The 17,106-nt window shown below is 48.7% G+C and overlaps 1 protein-coding gene across 1 annotated transcript in view; it reads right to left on the reverse strand.

The window, feature by feature from the left end:
- Positions 1-15,161, reverse strand: part of LOC138516813 (uncharacterized) — a 263,771-nt gene extending 248,610 nt beyond the window's left edge. Inside the window, exon 1 of the mRNA XM_069632224.1 lies at positions 15,040-15,161. The gene's annotated coding sequence lies outside the window, so the exon portion shown is untranslated. The remainder of the gene's footprint in view (positions 1-15,039) is intronic.
- Between the last annotated feature and the right edge of the window lie 1,945 nt (positions 15,162-17,106).

Genomic DNA, 17,106 nt, shown 5'->3' on the forward strand with positions numbered 1-17,106 from the left:
GCTGAGTCCAGTAGCGGAATGAACAGCGTTGTTGTAAGCTGCTTCCGCGGTGTCCAACCATTCCGACCAGTTGTCTTGGGTAGCATTGGCATAACAACGTAGGTATTGCTCAAGGGTCTGATTGGTACGTTCTGTCTGTCCATTAGTCTGCGGATGATAGCCGGAACTCAGGGCTCGCTGAATGTCCAAATGTAGACACAGTTGACCCCAAAAGGAAGAGATGTATTGAGACCCCCGGTCTGACAAGATCTTCTCCGGAAGACCATGAAGGCGATACACCTCATGTAGAAAACATCGTGCCATCTGAGATGCAGTGGGCAGCTTAGGAAAGGGCAAGAAATGAGCCGTCTTGGTGAAACAATCCACCACCACCATTATACAGGTAAATCCACCGGACAAGGGCAGGTCAACGATGAAATCCGTGGCGATGGTATGCCAAGGGTACGGAGGCGTAGGCGTGGGTTTCAGAAGGCCAATAGGCCTTTTGCGAGGAATCTTGGTCTGGGCACATACAGGACAGGAGTCCACGTATTGCTTTACCAGTGTAGCCCATCCAGGCCACCAGTACTGTCGTGCAACCAGTTCTTGTGTTGTGCGGACTCCACGGTGACCGCAAACGACGGAATCATGGCAATTCTGTAGAATGATTTTCTGGAGTTCCAATGTGGGAACGTACAGACGATCCTTGAAGAACAACAAGCCGTCACGTTCCTTAATGTCGGCACGTTGTAGTATCTGTGCTCTTGTGGGATCCGTACGTGTGGCCTCAACAAACTGTTGGAGCCGGGGAGTCAGCATCAATAGAAAATGTTTGGATGCAATCAAAGGTTCCGGTTCATTGACACCTTCAACGTTGTTTTCCAAAGAACGAGACAAGGCATCAGCCTTCGTGTTCTGGGAACAAGGAATGTACGTGACAGTGAAATCAAACTGTGAAAAGAAAAAGGCCCAACGAGCATGACGGGAAGTTCTGCATTGCAAAGAGCGCAGGAACTGTAGATTGCGGTGATCAGTGCGAACCACCACCGAGTACCTCCCACCCAGCAAGTGATGTCTCCATTCCTCGAAGGCAGCTTTTATTGCCAGTAGTTCCTTTTCTATCACTGCATAGTTTCTCTCGCTCACTGACAATTTCCTTGAGTAGTATGCCACCGGGTGTTCTGTTCCTGTGACTGCATCTTGCTGTAGTAAGACCGCACCGATTGCGTAGTCAGAAGCGTCTGTCTCAACCACAAATGGTTTTTCATCATCTGGATGTCTAAGAACAGGAGCCGACATGAAAGATTTCTTTAATTCCAGGAATGCCTCCTCGGCCCGCGTGTCCCAGATAAACGGCACCTTGGTACTGGTCAGGCGAGTTAGACTGTTGGCCAGTTTAGAAAAGCGTGGGATGAAACGCCGATAAAAGTTGGCAAAGCCCAAGAACCTTTGAAGCGACTTCACGCCATGTGGTGGTTTCCATTCTTGGATAGCTTGCAGTTTTGCGGGATCCATCTGTACTCCTGTGTTGCTGATCACATAACCCAGAAACTCCATGCTTTCCTTATGAAATTGACATTTTTCGATTTTGGCATACAGGCCGTTGTGTATTAACCTCTGGAGGACTTCCTGAACATGCACTACGTGTGCAGTACGAGAGTCAGAAAAAACCAATATGTCGTCAAGGTAAACCCAGACAGAAATCCCAATAAGGTCAGAAAAGACATCGTCCATGAACCGTTGAAAGACTGCCGGGGCATTGCAGAGTCCAAACGGCATCACCCTGTATTCGAAGTGACCAATAGGCGTTTTGAAGGCCGTCTTCCACTCATCTCCGTTCTTAATCCGCACCAAGTGATAAGCCCCTCTTAGATCCAGTTTGGTGAAGATCTGTGCTGATTTCAGAGATTCGATGATGTCCCGGATGAGTGGTAACGGGTACCTGTCTTTCCTCGTGATTTCGTTTAATTGACGATAGTCGATACAAGGGCGCAAAGTGCCCTCTTTCTTCTTGACGAAGAATAACGGGAATCCCGCAGGGGATTTGGAGGGTATAATGTAGCCTTTGTTCAGGCAATCCGTAATGTACTCCTGTAGGATGCCTTTCTCGAGTTGAGTCAACGAATAAATCTTGCCGTGGGGAATGATCGCACCAGGCAGAATGTCAATGGAACAATCAAAGTACCGATGAGGTGGTAATGGTATGTCTTCAGGCTTGGAGAACGCCTTGTGGTAGTCAGCATATTCATGAGGTACCGATTGAGTGGCACATAGACGAGTAGACACGTCAGCAGGATTGAGGGATTCCATAACTGCAGGAAAGGTTTCATGGATTACGCAATCACTAGGGCAACGTGTCGAAGTAAACATCAAAGAGCGAGCGGTCCAGTCGACCTGGGGATTGTGATACAACAACCATGGTAACCCCAGAACCACCGGAAAAGAGGGGGATTTGATGACGTCCAAGGAGATACGTTCGAGATGCCCTTCTACAGAGAGCCACAAGGGATCAGAGTGTTGGCAAACAGGACCCGAAGACAAAGTAGAACCATCGATCACCTCGACCACTGTAGGTCGTTCCTTGTTATGTAAACGGATCCCCTTGGCAATCGCAAATGAGGCATCGATGTAGTTGCCGGATGCTCCGCAATCCAAAAGGGCCCAGGTCTGCATACATTTTCCAAGCCAGGCAACACCGATTTTCAGGATCAACAAAGGTACTGAGTTCATGGGAGGAAGGACGGAATCAGAAGGGCGGCCCGTTGCTGCCTTCGCCTCAAACAACGGGCCTGTTAGTTTTCCTGTTTCTTCAGCGGGCGCAGTGGACAGGTGCCTAAAAAGTGGTCAGAACCACCACAATACAGGCACAAATTCTTCTGTCGTCTTCTTTTCTTTTCGGTCTCGGACAACGGACCACGGACGGCACCCAACTGCATGGGTTCTGGACCTACTTCAGTAGAAACAGCTGGTCCGGGGTTCTGTGCAAGAGGAATCGGTTGATACCTGGCAGACCTGCGGCGTTCACTCCGTCGTTCGGTCAACCTGTGGTCAATGCGTAAGACTTGTTCCACCAAAGCAGGCAATGTTTCTGGCTCCGGAATGTGCAGTAATTCATCCTTGTACTCCTCTCGTAATCCCCGACGAAACAAGGTTTTTTGAGTAATTTCAGGCCATTGTGAATCAGTTGCTAATTGTCGAAACCGACTGATGTAGCGGATTATGTCATCTGACCCTTGCTTGATCTCCATTAATTGATTCTGAGCCATGGCTGCCAAATTGGGTGGTTTAAAGACGTCCAAAAAGGCTTTCTCAAAGGCAGTGAAATCACCCAACAGAGGACTGTTAGTAGAGACTAGAGGTGCTGCCCAGGCGAGTGCATTGCCGGTCAGATTGCCAAGGATGTACCCGATCTTGGCCTTGTCTTGAGCAAAATGAGTCGATCTGAACTGGAAATGGATCCGACAATGAGTACAGAACTCAGCCACTCGACGCGGATCACCATCATACTTCATCGGAGTCGTGTAAGCCATGGAGTTCTCTGGCGGTGTGACAGGTTGTGCGGGACTAGCCAAACACCGATCCAATGCCTGTCTGAGGGTGTTGTTCTCCTGGCGGAGAGTGGTCATTTCAAGACGCATGGCACGCATTTCTTCACGTAGTTCCTGTATGTCGTCCATGTCGGAACTGGGGTTAAGGCGTCTCAATCTGTTAAACGAATCTTCACGGGATCGTGGTTTACCTCTTTTTCCTGTAGACCGTGGAGTTGAGGTTGCCAGTCTGTCGAAGTCTTGATAGCCGATGAAAGAGTAACGCGAGGAATTAGCCCAATCCCCTCCTGACGGTATATGACAGGATGGCACTGAACCAACTCCCAACGCCACGGGTGGCACTTCTCAGGATTAGCGTGACGTCGGGACAGTGTTTCCACTGGCTGAGAAGGCTTGATGAAATCACCGATGAAAACGGAGAGGAACTCAGGAACTTCCAAGGCAGTAAGGCACAGGTACCGGCAGGGCACAAGACAGGCAAAGGAAAGCAAACTGCAAGAAGAAGCAGTACTGACAGGGGTCCCCACTACTACTAGGAACCCAGACGAAACCTCCTCCACCCTGAACCAGGGACTGGCTAGTAACGAAAATAAGGGAAGAAAGGGTAGGAGGACCAGTAAGTAAGAAGGAGTAAAGAGAAGAGGCAGGACTGAGCAGGAAAGGTAGACCTGGAAACTGGAGGACTGAAAACCTAGCACCAGGGCTCCAGCAGCGCATACACAGTAACAACCGCGTTGAGACGCGTTGTCCCTGTGTATGCGATGCCTATTTATGGTCCGGGGTCAAAACGAGGCTTGGAACGCATGTTCCGATGCTGCGCATGCGCGGGACGTCGAATACTGACGATCCGCGCATGCGCAGATCCTCGCAAGATGGCGGCGTCCACGGCGCCCATCCGAACCGCGGGTCGGCGTGAAGAGAGTCGCCACCGCGGGTACAGCCTCCATGAAGGAGGAGACTGCTGCGGCCGTGGACCAGGGACCCAGGTAAGTGGCGCCGACGCCCGCGAGCGAGCGCGCGGCGTGACATTGTTCCTCTTTCTCCCCAATCTGCTCTGTTATGCCAAAAGTCGGCCTCCCAGCTGCCTCTGCCCCACTCTTCCCTCTCTCTTTCTCCTTCTTCCTCTCCTTCCGTCTTGCCCTTCTCTTTCTCCCTCTTTCTCATTCTCTCTACTCTCTGTCTCTTTCTCTCTCTTTCGTGCTCTTGCTTACTCTGTCTCTCTCGCTCTCTGTCTCTCTCTCTCTCCTTCTCTTTTTCTTTCTCGCTCTCTTTCTTTCATGTCTCTCTCCCTTCTATCAGCCCTTACCCTCTCAACCAGCCCCTTCTATTCCCTGTCCCACTATCTCCCCACCGGCAACTCTCTTGCTGCCCAGCTGAGCATTCTTTCTTCTCTATCTTCCCTCTTCCCAGTCTCTCTTGCCCTCTATTCTCCTTCCCAGCATCCTCCCTATTTGTCTTTTCCTTTGCCAACCATTCCCCCCCTTCCTTTGGTATCCCCCACCTCTCTGTAACCAATGGTACTCTGCTGGGGCTCATGAAAGTTGGTGTACCTAGCCTGTATGCCTGCCTTGTGCCCGCAGCCTGGTTCAGACAAACACTGTGTCCAGTGTGATAACGTACTCTGCCGGCAATATGTTTACTTCTCTCCCAGAAATAAAGCTGTTCCTAATCTGTGACCTGAACAAAGCTTTTGGTGCATTCATTGCTGTTTGCACTCCTCGGTGTAGCCTGCCAGTTATTTCCAGAGGAGGGACCCAGTTCGCCTGCATTTACAATGCACTCTCACCGGATCTGTTAATCCCTGGCCCAAAACTGTGTCTCTGCCTGGGTTCTCCAACATGGCCTACTCCATTTTAGCTTTCCTCCAACGTCCACAGGAGCCCTTTGATGAGTTGTGCTGCAGCATACAGGACACATCTCGGGGGTGCTAGGGTAGTTAGCAGAAGGCCTTCTGGAAGGGCATTTGCACCATCCAAGTGGGGGAGGACTAATACTTGGACAGCCAACAGATCTGAAGTTATTTTCTGGGATGCAGGGCAAGGATTTCCACAGGAGAGAAAGTTGGTACGCAGCCGTTAGTGTCTTCATCACAATGTGCTATTTGAATGAGAGTTGCCTGTCAATGTTGAACCCAATAGACTTGTTTCCATCGAAGGGGACTTGTGTACAGAAGCATGGAGGGTGTTGTCCATGTTAAATGTGGCCTTGAGGGATGCTACTGTGGCAGTGAGGTCTTCAATGATGAGTGTGTTGAACCTTGTCCATGTAGTTGTGTGAGATGGTATGCATAGTGTGCTGTCAGTTGTGGCATTGTATATGTGTTGCCGGATCATGCCAAACTAGTTGATGAAGAAAGAGTTGATGTTGGTGGATTTTTCAATCGAGTGTGGAATGGGTGGGTCAGGCAGAGGGTTGATTCTGTGCTTGAAGTCTTTGAAGATTGCTCAGCTTTGATGGTTGGCCTTGGCTTTGGTAGTAGTTGGCCTTAGCAGTGGTGATCAGTTATTGCGTGTAGCATGGAATTACTAGAGCAGGGCGAGGTTGGATGTGCTGCAGGATTTCCGCAAAGGTTTTTTTGTTTTTCTGAAGGTTCATTTGTTGAAGTTGAGTTCATGAGTGTACCAGAGGGTGGTAACTTTAGGTTCGATGGTGCTTTGTTTCACTGAGGCATGGCAGTGGATGTTGGTTGTGAGGGTGGTATTAAGTTCTTGGAGCAGAGAGTCACAGTCTTGGTATGTTTGAGGTAGATCGGCCATGTACGGTCAGGTTGGTGAGATCTTCCATTAACCCCTCCACTAGGAGGTTCTTAAATTATCTAATTGCTTGTTTGCTGGGTTTCTGATGGGTGTGCTTGATTGGGGTGGTGGTACTAATGCCAGATGATCCGACCAGTCCAGCAGGATTAGAGACATGTAATGGAGGGTAGGTAGGGTAGTGATGATGAGGTTCAGGATATTATGTTTCCTGTGCGGTCTTTCGTGTGTTGTGTGAGATTCACAGTGTAGGCAGTGGCGATCATCCTTCATTGACTTGTTTGATGGGTTGCCAGGGATGTTGAAGTCACTGATGAAGATGTTGGTGTGTGTGAGAGACATGGTTGTGACCAAGACTGTGAAGTCTTCAATGAAGGAAGTGTTGGGTTTGGGTGGTCTGCAGACAAGGTGGAAGGTGACAGCGTTCGTTGTGGAAAGTGGGAAGTGGCAGGAAAGGTTTTCAAAAGATCCAATGCTGGCAATGTCCAGTTGGGTGCATGGCCATGATGCCTTGTGAATGATGGTGAGGCCTCCGCTCATCTTGTTTGGACAGTCTCATCGTAGAAATCGGTAGCTGTTGGGGATAAATACGTATGTGATGTGGGTGGAGGTGGATGTCACCCAGGTCTCAGTAATGAAGACGTCCAAATCATGTGTGGTGATGAGGTCAATGATGCCTGATGCATGATTGATTGCTCAGCAGACATTTGCGAACATCAGTTTTCGTGTAGGAGTGGATGATGGAGGGCCGATGGAGTCTTTGGTGGCACAGGGGCGATTGCTGCGATGCGTTGTTCATAATGTTGCTGTTGAGCGGCGCGTTAGGCTATAGTAGAAAATGGATGGTGGTAGAGGTTTGAAACAAATATTTGAAGAAGCTACCCTGATTTTAGAGGAGCAGCGGTTTTTGTCCTGTATCTTTCTGGTCTGACCAAGTCCAAACAGGAATTGCCCTTTTCTTCATCTAGACTTTGCTTTTGATGCCTCTGGGAGAGGCACCCTTGATCTAAGAGTTAAGAAAGGAAGGAGCAGTGCTAAGCAGGTGGGTGGAGATTAGGTCTTGTGACCTAGATCCACTTGCACCAGCTCACCAACTGCAAACGAAAAGAGGCTGGAGGGTTGCTTAAGAAGGAAAAAAGAGCAGCAAAACAAAAAGGCAACAAAAGATTAGCAGTGATTGACTTAGTTCGCGTGACAAAGGTACACTTGCAGCAGCTCACCACTGGACTTGCCAAAAATGGAGAAAGACTGTTGATTGTTTAGCAATGCTTATTCTTGTTTGCTCATCAGCCAAATACATTGTCTCAAAAGGGGAATAGTTCTTAATGATCCAGGGTTTTCAGGAAACTGTTTGCCGGATGATGTCGCTGTGCTGCACCACCACATCTCTATCATCTCTCCTTTTATTCCCAGGCTCGGATCCTTTGATCGCAAACCCTATTCATTTTGACTGTTCCCCTTTCCACTTACGTTGCCTCACCACACTGCTATTTTACCCCCAAAAAAAATACTTTGAAAGGCACTCCTGGAAAGCAAGTTCAAAAATATCAACTTTAATAAAAAATCTGTTGGAAATAAAAATAATCAGCAACCGGGAGCCGCCTTGAGAAGCCAAGGGATCCTTTACCCTTCTTGTGCCCACCGTGGAACTCCCAGCCCCCTGAAATCAAAAGCATAACCAAGACTGCCCTCAAAATGTTCCTTCTATCCAGGGAAGAGGCACTGGAGATCCACAGGGGAATATTTTCTCCCCTCAGTACCTACCTCTCCACTCAAACGCAAATAATGTATGCAATGTAAATAATTATATAACATCAGTAAAGGAAGTAAAAAGGTTTTGTTGTCACACTGCGTTGCCACAGTCAATTCCCCCACTGGTATATTCCCTTCCACGTATCGGAACCTGCTCATTTATCACTTTAACCCTTTGTGAAGCACCCTGCAAAGGGATCGCTCTGACACTGCTGTTGTTATTCTGGCCAAAGAGCTTGCCTACTTACAAATGGAGGGCCTGGCATGTAAGGCTGCGCGTGGCATGCGCGACTGCGCATGGGCAAATGAGGCTGTACCTACGCATGTGAGGTTAGAGGTGCCAAATGAAGTTGAACTGTTCCAGTCATTTGAAGCAGTGTGCTGGCATGAGGAGGTGCACACATGCAGATTAAAAAGGTGGGCACTGGAAGCTGTTCTGGCATACAGTGTGGTTGTAGTATGTGGGCATATAAGAAGATACCTTGGCCTATGATGGTTAAGCTGGGGCTTCTGGTGCTGTGTATGCTCAAATGAAAGCAGAGTGTGGGCCTATGAAGGTGCCCCTGGCAGACAATAGTGATGCATGGGTCTGCAAAGCTGGAACTGGGCACACGAGAGTGGCTCTGGCATACGATGGCTATATGAATGAATATAAAAAAGTGAGACTGGACCCTGACATATAATAGCTTCCGTGGAATATATGGTCGTGCAGAAGATTTGGGGCACTAGTTCATGACTTAATGAACATGCCAGATGTTTGTGTGCACTTCAAAGGGCACGCCTGTCTAGTGCAAAAAGCAAGGGGAATGCCACTGCTGAAATAAAAATGTCAACTGAAACCAATAGATAGCATTAGGCACAGTGTGTGTGTGTGTGTGCAGACTACCGCGAGCTCTCTTCTCTCACTAAACAATATTAAGGTTTAAAATGAAACTTTTTAAATCCCAAGCTCGGCCCTCCTGCCCCCGCCCGCCCATTGGCAACGTCCACCCTACGAAGCCTTTGGAAAATCAGGTTTGTTTATCAAAACGATCTGATTCTCTATGAGGGGGCGGTGGGGGCGTTGCTTTGCTCGCGCTCGATGCATGGGTGCTGCTATTAATAACCAGCTGAGCTACCGCCGTCTAGTGTTACAGCGGGCAGGACTGAGTCGATGCCAGGCGGCGTACCAGGGAGGCCTTGGGCGGCAAAGCAGAAGTCGGTGCTGCGTGCCAACACAGCAAGTTCACATGAAGGACATTTTGGGCTCAAATATGAAAACTTCCCGGGGGAACATGGGGCACACACTGGAGGGCTGGGGCAAGCAAGTGGGTGCGGCACACCACGGGGGAGAAATGAACTTTAAAAAACTGCAAATTTACAAATTCCTGCTGAAGGTTTTGTTGTTTTTCATCAAATGGACTTCAATTGCGCAGTTGCCATTCAAATCCTTTGCAACTGGTTAATTATGAATGTCACTGGGGTTGGTATAGCGACTACATTGCCGCCCAGAAAGCATGGGTTCAAATCTCGAATTCCCCACAGTGTGGGAGCCAGTGCGGGCGACGTCTTTAAGTCCCTCAGTCCCAAAATCTGCCAATAGTAGGACATTTCAGGCTTCAGTTTGAGAGTGACCAGCAGCGTAATGTCGCTGAAGATGGAACACTGCTTGTGTGCCATGTACATTGACGGTCAGCATGGCTGCTATACAGTGCTTTCTTTGTGGGGGTGGGGGGTTTGTTTGCACTTGTGCCAGAGCCCCTGCACTTATTGCTGATTCCAGCTTGATTATGATGTAGTGTTTTGGCAACTCTACTATTTTAACTTGCAGCCAGTCAGTCAGAGTAATATACCCACAACAGTACAAGGTTTAACATTGCTGGTGCCTATTTTGCTCATATTTTTACCTTGGGAGAGCCTGGTTACCTTGAAACCAACAGCTACCAGGAACTACTTTTGGCGCCCCAGCCAAGTGTCGCCTTATGCATATGTGACATTTTTGAGTGTTTGAAAATGTTAGTAAAGAGGTAGGACACATCTAGGACACGTTTAAACATAATGGATCATACATACTACCCAAAACGTTACTGTGCTTCTCATGTGGAAGTTAGATTTGTGGTGCGTTGTGTACTCGCTCCTGCTTATCTAGTGGTAGCTCCTGCTTCCTGGGTGCTGCCTGACACCATGAAGCTGGTTTTAGCTCCTGCTCTCTGAGCCCTGCAGTATGCAGTGGCCAGGGTCCTGCATGGGCCGGCTCATTGCTAATCATGAGCACGATGGCCCAGACTGGCAGGGCTATTTATCGAATCTCATGAATAACAATTGACAATGCTGGGCACTGATGCAGGCCATGTCCACACACTGCTCCACTCAGCCCGTGTGACATTGCTGCAAATGCTCTACTGTAACAACCAGCAGGGTGGGTTGACAACAAAGGGACAGTCTCCAGCCAGCAGTCCCAACACAAGGGCAAAGTGAAAAGGCCAGTATGGAAGAGGAGTTTCTATCATGAGTGACAACCTGAACGGAGGATAGTACAGGCGCAACACGCTGATCTTGGAAACAAGATCACACAGAGTAACAGAGGTTCAAACCCCGGATCCATGCTTAGAAACTGAACTCTGGTATGTTTTTGGCACGTTATAAAAAAAACTATTAAATGAATAATATAAAACCTATATAAGACAATCTTGTTGCAGCGTTTGATTGGCAAGTTCGTAAGATAAGTATTGATGTTGCCTGCTTTTGTCCATCAGTAGGAGGAGAGCACACTTACTCGTCTTTTGCATGTGGATAGATGGTTAACATGTTTCACTTGCCACCAATAGGATCAGAGCAAAACGTTACCGATGATCTGTTTTAAACAAACACTTAAGCATTTAGCTTTTATTAAGACACAACTAATATGTTATGTTGATTGATATCTGTAAATCTCACAGTGGATCCATCACCCTCACTTAACCGGTGTGAGTTGCAGCTTTAATCTTCAATATGTTGGCACAGTATGGAGCAGCCGTGGGTTGTATCAAAAGTCGGCGGGAAGTTGCTCACCCCAATGTCTAACAGGCGTCTTCAGTGCTCCAGATAAGAGTTTGAATTGTTAGTATTTTACGCCCCATTTTTTGACGTTGGGAGTAAAAAGAATTTTTAGAGAGTAAACAAGTAGGCCCCATTCAAAATGGGAGCATCTTATAAGCGAGTCAAATTGTTTGCGAGGAGTCTGCCCACCGGGGAAAAGCAAAAGTTAAAAAATCCCCGAAAAAACGGTTTTCGTTACTAAACTAGACAGAAGGAAGTGAACGTTCTACAGTACTCCGTCAACGGGTGAAGAACTTGGGAAAGTCCCCGCAAATGTACGGAAGACTGCAATGGTGGGAAGCAGTTTTTACAGAACTGCTTAGCGCCCGATTCCCAGGAAAGGCAGATCCGATGGTGAATTCTTGCATCCACTTCCTGCTCTTCTGCTGAGCGTCATCAAGGTTCACAGGCATGCCTAGAGAGTTAAAGAGCCGCGCGAGGAGCTCTAATGTGACAACACGGTAGGGCGCCAAGTGAAATCGGAACCTGGCTTTCATTAGCAAATGCACTCTGGGATCTGTAGTGTTGGTTGACTTCAACTGCAAAAAAATCGCACTTACGATACCAGTGATTTAGGATCACAAATCCCAGCGCTGAAAAAATGGCGAGCCGGTGTGGGGGTCTGGTCACCCTAAACTTTTGGGAACACTGAAGAAAGATATTTTGATGCTGAAGAGAGAGGATGTTAAGCGTCTTGAACTGCACTGGAAGCAGTGCCTTAAGTGGGATGAAAAATTGAGGGGGGTTTGGGGAGGGGGGCTCTAATCTTCACAGCAGGTGTATTGGGGGCGTGGCTTAAATGGGGCTGGGCCAAAAAAATATCCTTGAATTAAAAATAAAATACCCAAACTACATGATTCAAGGTTGCCTGTCAATGTACACCTTTTACAGTCTGCTCTAAGTAAATAGCTTCCTTAAAAACACATGTTCCTGATATTTTATAGCTTGACAAATAACACGCATTACCCACCACTCAGTACCCCAACAGCAAAAACAAGAGATTTTCGTGCTGGGGGGCTTGCCAGTGCAGCCAGCGCTACCTCACACTGTGCTATTCGGTAAGCGGTGGGTTGTGTTCGTTTCATTCAATAGGCTTGCCACCTGAAGCCAGGTTATGTGGCAAGCATTCTATTGAATGAAACAAAAGAAGTCCATCGCCTACGAAATGGCACAGCACTTGCTATTTGTTTGGTGCTGGGTTGCTTTTGTTTTCTTCAATAGACTGCTTGCCACATAAAGGCCTTCAAGCAGTCTTTTGAATAAAACAACCAAAGTCCAGCATGTACCAAATAGTACAGTGAATGTGACACTCCCTTCTCATGGGCAGAGCTTGAGTTCAAATCCCGGCAGTAGAGCGAGAAATAAGGGCCCTGGCTGAACAGAAGTTTTGGGGAAGTGCTGGGGCTCAGCCCCGGCCCGCTTAAAGCCCTAACTGAAAAGTAGGCATTAACAGAATGTAACCAAAATGTAGAATATCTACATTTTATATACAAAAGTGGCTGTGGTGTATGGTGAAATAGTTCATGCACATTTGGCGAAAATAGTTTTGGTCCCAAAATCCAATTTCAAATAGAAGGACATGGCTCCTTGTACACCACACGAAGTGGAGTTTGAGGTCAGGCGTAAAGGCTGAGCTGTACAGCTGGAAAAAGAACCAATACACTTCCAAAAGGATTCACTTAATTAGAATGTTCACCCTTTCAAGAAAGCAACTGTTCCGCCCATTAAAAAAAAGCATTTGAAATTGGTTTCCCAAAATGTGAGATCTTGCTTAATGTGTGGGGGTGTTTGCTAGGGGTCAGCCCCAGCACTTATTTCAGAGCACTGGAAATTATTGTCTCAGACTCAGTCTGACTTTGACGTGCTGTTTTGCCAACGTTATTATTTTAAAGCTCATTCAGTAGTTGTCACACAACAAGCAACAACAGCGTGCACTGGGCTCATTGTTGAACCTGATAACCCAAGAGGGCAGGACAGTGCTCACTATCAATTTTCATGGATAACAATGTGTTGGGAGGTGACAGTTCTGAGTGCTTGTGCTGGCCATGCCAACGCATTTCATCCTGCATAACATTGGCTCAACCTTGTGCTACTGTAATAACCAACAAAACTACCACAGCATTGTGGTGTGACAACAAGACGACAGTCACCAACCAGCCAGTTGCACCAACACAGGGGCAAAGCCAGGTAAAGGTACACTGCCAAAAGGACCGTGTGTCATGCGTGCCGACGTATATAAACTGATTTTGCTGCAGTGTGTGACGGGCCAAACTGATTTTGCTGCAGTGTGTGACTGACGGGCCAGTGTGTTTCTGCATTTGTCAATCAATTCACCATAGGAGAGCACGCTTGCTCTTTTTTCCTGTAGATTGTTGGCTAACATTTTTCACTTGCCACCTATAGAACTCGAGAAAAATGTTAACAATGGTGATGTGTTTAAAGAAGCACTCAAACATTTGCCTAAAACTAACAGGTTACTTTATTTTATGTTGACTGGTCTGAAAGTTGCCCATATGTGTTGCCTCCCTCACCCGCAAAATCTGTTGGGAGCCACAGTTTTAACCGTAAATATGCAGAGACTGTGGGGAGCAACCTTTGGTGGCGGCACAAGTGGGCCAGGTGTTACCTGCCCCGATGTTCCCCAGATAAGCTAGAAAATATTTGGGTTCTGGCAGTTAATTTTACCGCGAACTGGCGCGGCACCAACCTCTATGAATTGGTGGCCTTGGCTGCAGAAGAGCCAGACCCCTACCATGTTCCACGTCGCTACCCACTGACCCCTGCCACAGCTCAGGAGAAACAAACATGCGTGCATTTTATCCTTATGTTCTCTGTTGTGTTCCTCGAAACGGGAATCCACGTAATAGCAGGTTTAGAGCGCGCAGTCACTGCAAAGTCCGAGAGCATAACGCGCAGAGGTGGAGAGTCCCTCTTTTGCACACCTGGGGCACTAAGCTGATCTGAGAACCCTAACCTGGCCCACAAATTAATGTACAGTAACGGCCCTGCCTGTTTTGGCAGATACATATGATACGCACTGGTGCACGCGTGATACTTCTGATCTGCTGTGCACGATATACTTATATCAGTGTTCAGCTACGGGTGTCAGGGCCCGGGTCGGGACTCGCGCCCCGGGTCTGACCTGGTGATCCTCACCACAACACGTGCGCTAGAGCGGAACCGCTGTCCCTGTCCACCCCACGTGCATTTCACCTGAAATGGTGCATTTGATCAGACCTGGTGTACTGTGAACGATGTTGCTGGTTCACGGACAGAAGTGGCGCTCCGCATCTGGGCTTGCTGCCCTGCGTTGAATTTATGAAGTGCACCTCTTCCAGCGCAGCTGGGGCCGCACATGTGGCACACAGGGGTGGACTGGCCTATAGGGAACTCTGGAGATTTCCCCGTGGGCCTCGGCATCCTGTGCCTCTTGTGTGTGCTATTTCCAAATTTTCTCATAGCAAAACGCATTGGGCTTGCTGAAAATGTGTCATATGGGGGGCCACTTTGAACTTTATTTCCAGGCGCTCTTTTTGTCCCCAGTAAATTCATAGCTCTCAACCATTTGTCTTGCAAAGGCGGGTGAAATCACCCGATTTTGTTTTTGGCGGGTGAGACGCCCATTGGAATGAATGGGCGTGCAGGAGGCTTGGCGGGTGAGTCAGCCCTTTGCAAGGCGGGTGACACCCGCCAAAAGCGGGTGAGTTGAGAGCTATGCAGTAATTATTTCCAGGGCCTCTTTTAGTTCGTAGACCACCCCTGGTGGTACAGGAGGGGCAGAGCAAATCTCTGGAGTAGAGTGCCCATTGGGTGGGGCAGGGACGATTGGCCCACTACTTCTGCAAGCGTCGACCCCCGCCCTCATGGGCAGCCGAGCATGCGCACGCAGAGCCACTACGCATGCACAGGATATAGCAAACGTTGACGTTCCCCCGCGCACGCCCTCTTACCTGTGCCCGGTGGACAGTGGTCGTCAGGCCCCCTGGATGCACAGCGGAGCGCGCTTCGCTTTCACTTTCGCCCTCCGCCCCCGCTCCTCCTGCAGGCCACGCCCCCTCGCCCCCTTCTGATTGGGCGCCTCAGCTGGAGGAGGCTCCTCTCTGGCCGGACAAGCCGCCCATCAACGCCCGCGGGGGGGTGGGGGGGTGAGAGAGGCAGGCGACTGGCCATGACCCGAGCGAGATCCCACGGCCTTGGATGTTGGCGGCGCTCTCCCTCCACCAGCGACTGTAGGGGGCGCAGCTGGGGCCTATCATCACGAGTATCAGTGAGAGGGACGCCAAATGTACTAATATAGGCCACAGCTCAGGCAGACACCACTGGCCAAGCGTTTCCTCTCCGTTCCAAGTACTGGCTAGTCATTTCCTGCTAGTCACACACACAGCACGTTTGATATAATATGATATGATAGGTTATTTATAACGCGCTTAATACCCAGAGGTTTCTAAGCGTGGACCCGGGGATCGAACCTGTGGTGTTCCGAGCACGTTGCCCCTGAGCTATCCTCCTGATACAAAGTATATTTTACAAGTCTCATTCAGTACAGACAAAGTATTTCCTGCTCAGGCAGACCATTGGTCAATTAGTTCCCGAAGTATTTCCTGCTTTAGGCAGACCATTGGTCAATTATTTCCCGAAGTATTTTCCCGAAGTATTTCCTGGTCAGGCAAACCATTGGTCAATTATTTCCCGCCCAAATAGTACCGGCAAAGACTACTCTGATCAGATCCGGTATTGACCAATCAAGGAACAAGCATTCCCTGCTCAGTCACTACACAAATAGTTTCTGCCTGATCACACCGAGTACTGCAAAGTGTTTCTTTCCGGGAAAGAATGGCAGCCAAATATGTCCTGCTCAAACACAGCACCGGAATGGTTTATCAGGTGAAACATAGTGCTTGATTATTTTCTTCTTAGTGATGGACACGTACTGGCACGTATTTTCTTCTCAACACATAACTGGTCCAGTAATTTCTGCTCAGACTTACTCTGCATGTTTTTCATGCTCTGGCAAAACCGACCGTGTATTTTCCGCTCCGCTCTAGTACTAGCCAAGTGTTCCCACTGAAACATTTCTGCATGACCCCGTCTACTCAAGATAATATGTTTAAAAGGCTGCTGGTGCATGCACGCTGGCTTGTCTCACGCAGCTTCCTGTTAGGTTTTAATCTCGGAGCTCTGTACAGATTTAGTAGGCGTAACAGAGACCTGGTTGAGGGACTCTTCTGGTACCTTCTGTATGGCAAGCCCTTCCTGTGGTGTCCCGCTCACGGGTCACCAGAGCAGGACACCCCAGTTACCGGTTTCACCCGGATGATTAATCAGGCTGCCATAACAAAGTGGGGCGGACCACAGGGGGCACCCTGCAGGGTCCGTGACACCAGATCACACACCAGTGCTGCTGGCATCAAGTGGACAACAGCCTCAGCTTTTTGGGCACACAAGCCAGGTCTTCCAGACAGGCTATGATCACACTGCAGGCACACCAGTAATGAAGACACTAGGCTCAGAGTTGCCACTTCCTGGGTCTCTGCTGCAGTGCCCGCACATGCATGCAGGAGCCCCTTTTATTAGCATCAGTCATGACAAAGTCATGACGTGTATTCTTAAAGGGGCAACACGCCTCCAGTTAAAGGGGCGACACACAACACTCCTCCTTATTATAATAAAACGAAAACAAACACAGTAACAGTGGCCCTGCAACCGAGCCCACAACTTTGGTGCATTCAAGTACGCACACCCGTACTATTTGTACTAAACCAACAGGAAACTTTGGCGCTTCCCAGTCCGAGCACCCACTTGAGACCCAGCAGGCCTATATTCCTGGATCAAAGTTTACTGCCTGGGGAGCCATGCTCCGGTCGTCCTTCCTTTGACGGGGCTGCCCCTGGCCACTTGTACTGCTGCAGGACAGGAAGAACACATCCTCGCCTTCATCATCTTCTGCATAGTCAAACTGTCTCCTCTGGTCCTCTGCCACCTGGTCCGTAGCTGTCCTGCACGTCTTCCTCCCCATA

This window comes from Ambystoma mexicanum, chromosome 6q (assembly GCF_040938575.1).
Source record: "Ambystoma mexicanum isolate Mex_15411 chromosome 6q, UKY_AmexF1_1, whole genome shotgun sequence".
Lineage (NCBI taxonomy): Eukaryota > Metazoa > Chordata > Amphibia > Caudata > Ambystomatidae > Ambystoma > Ambystoma mexicanum.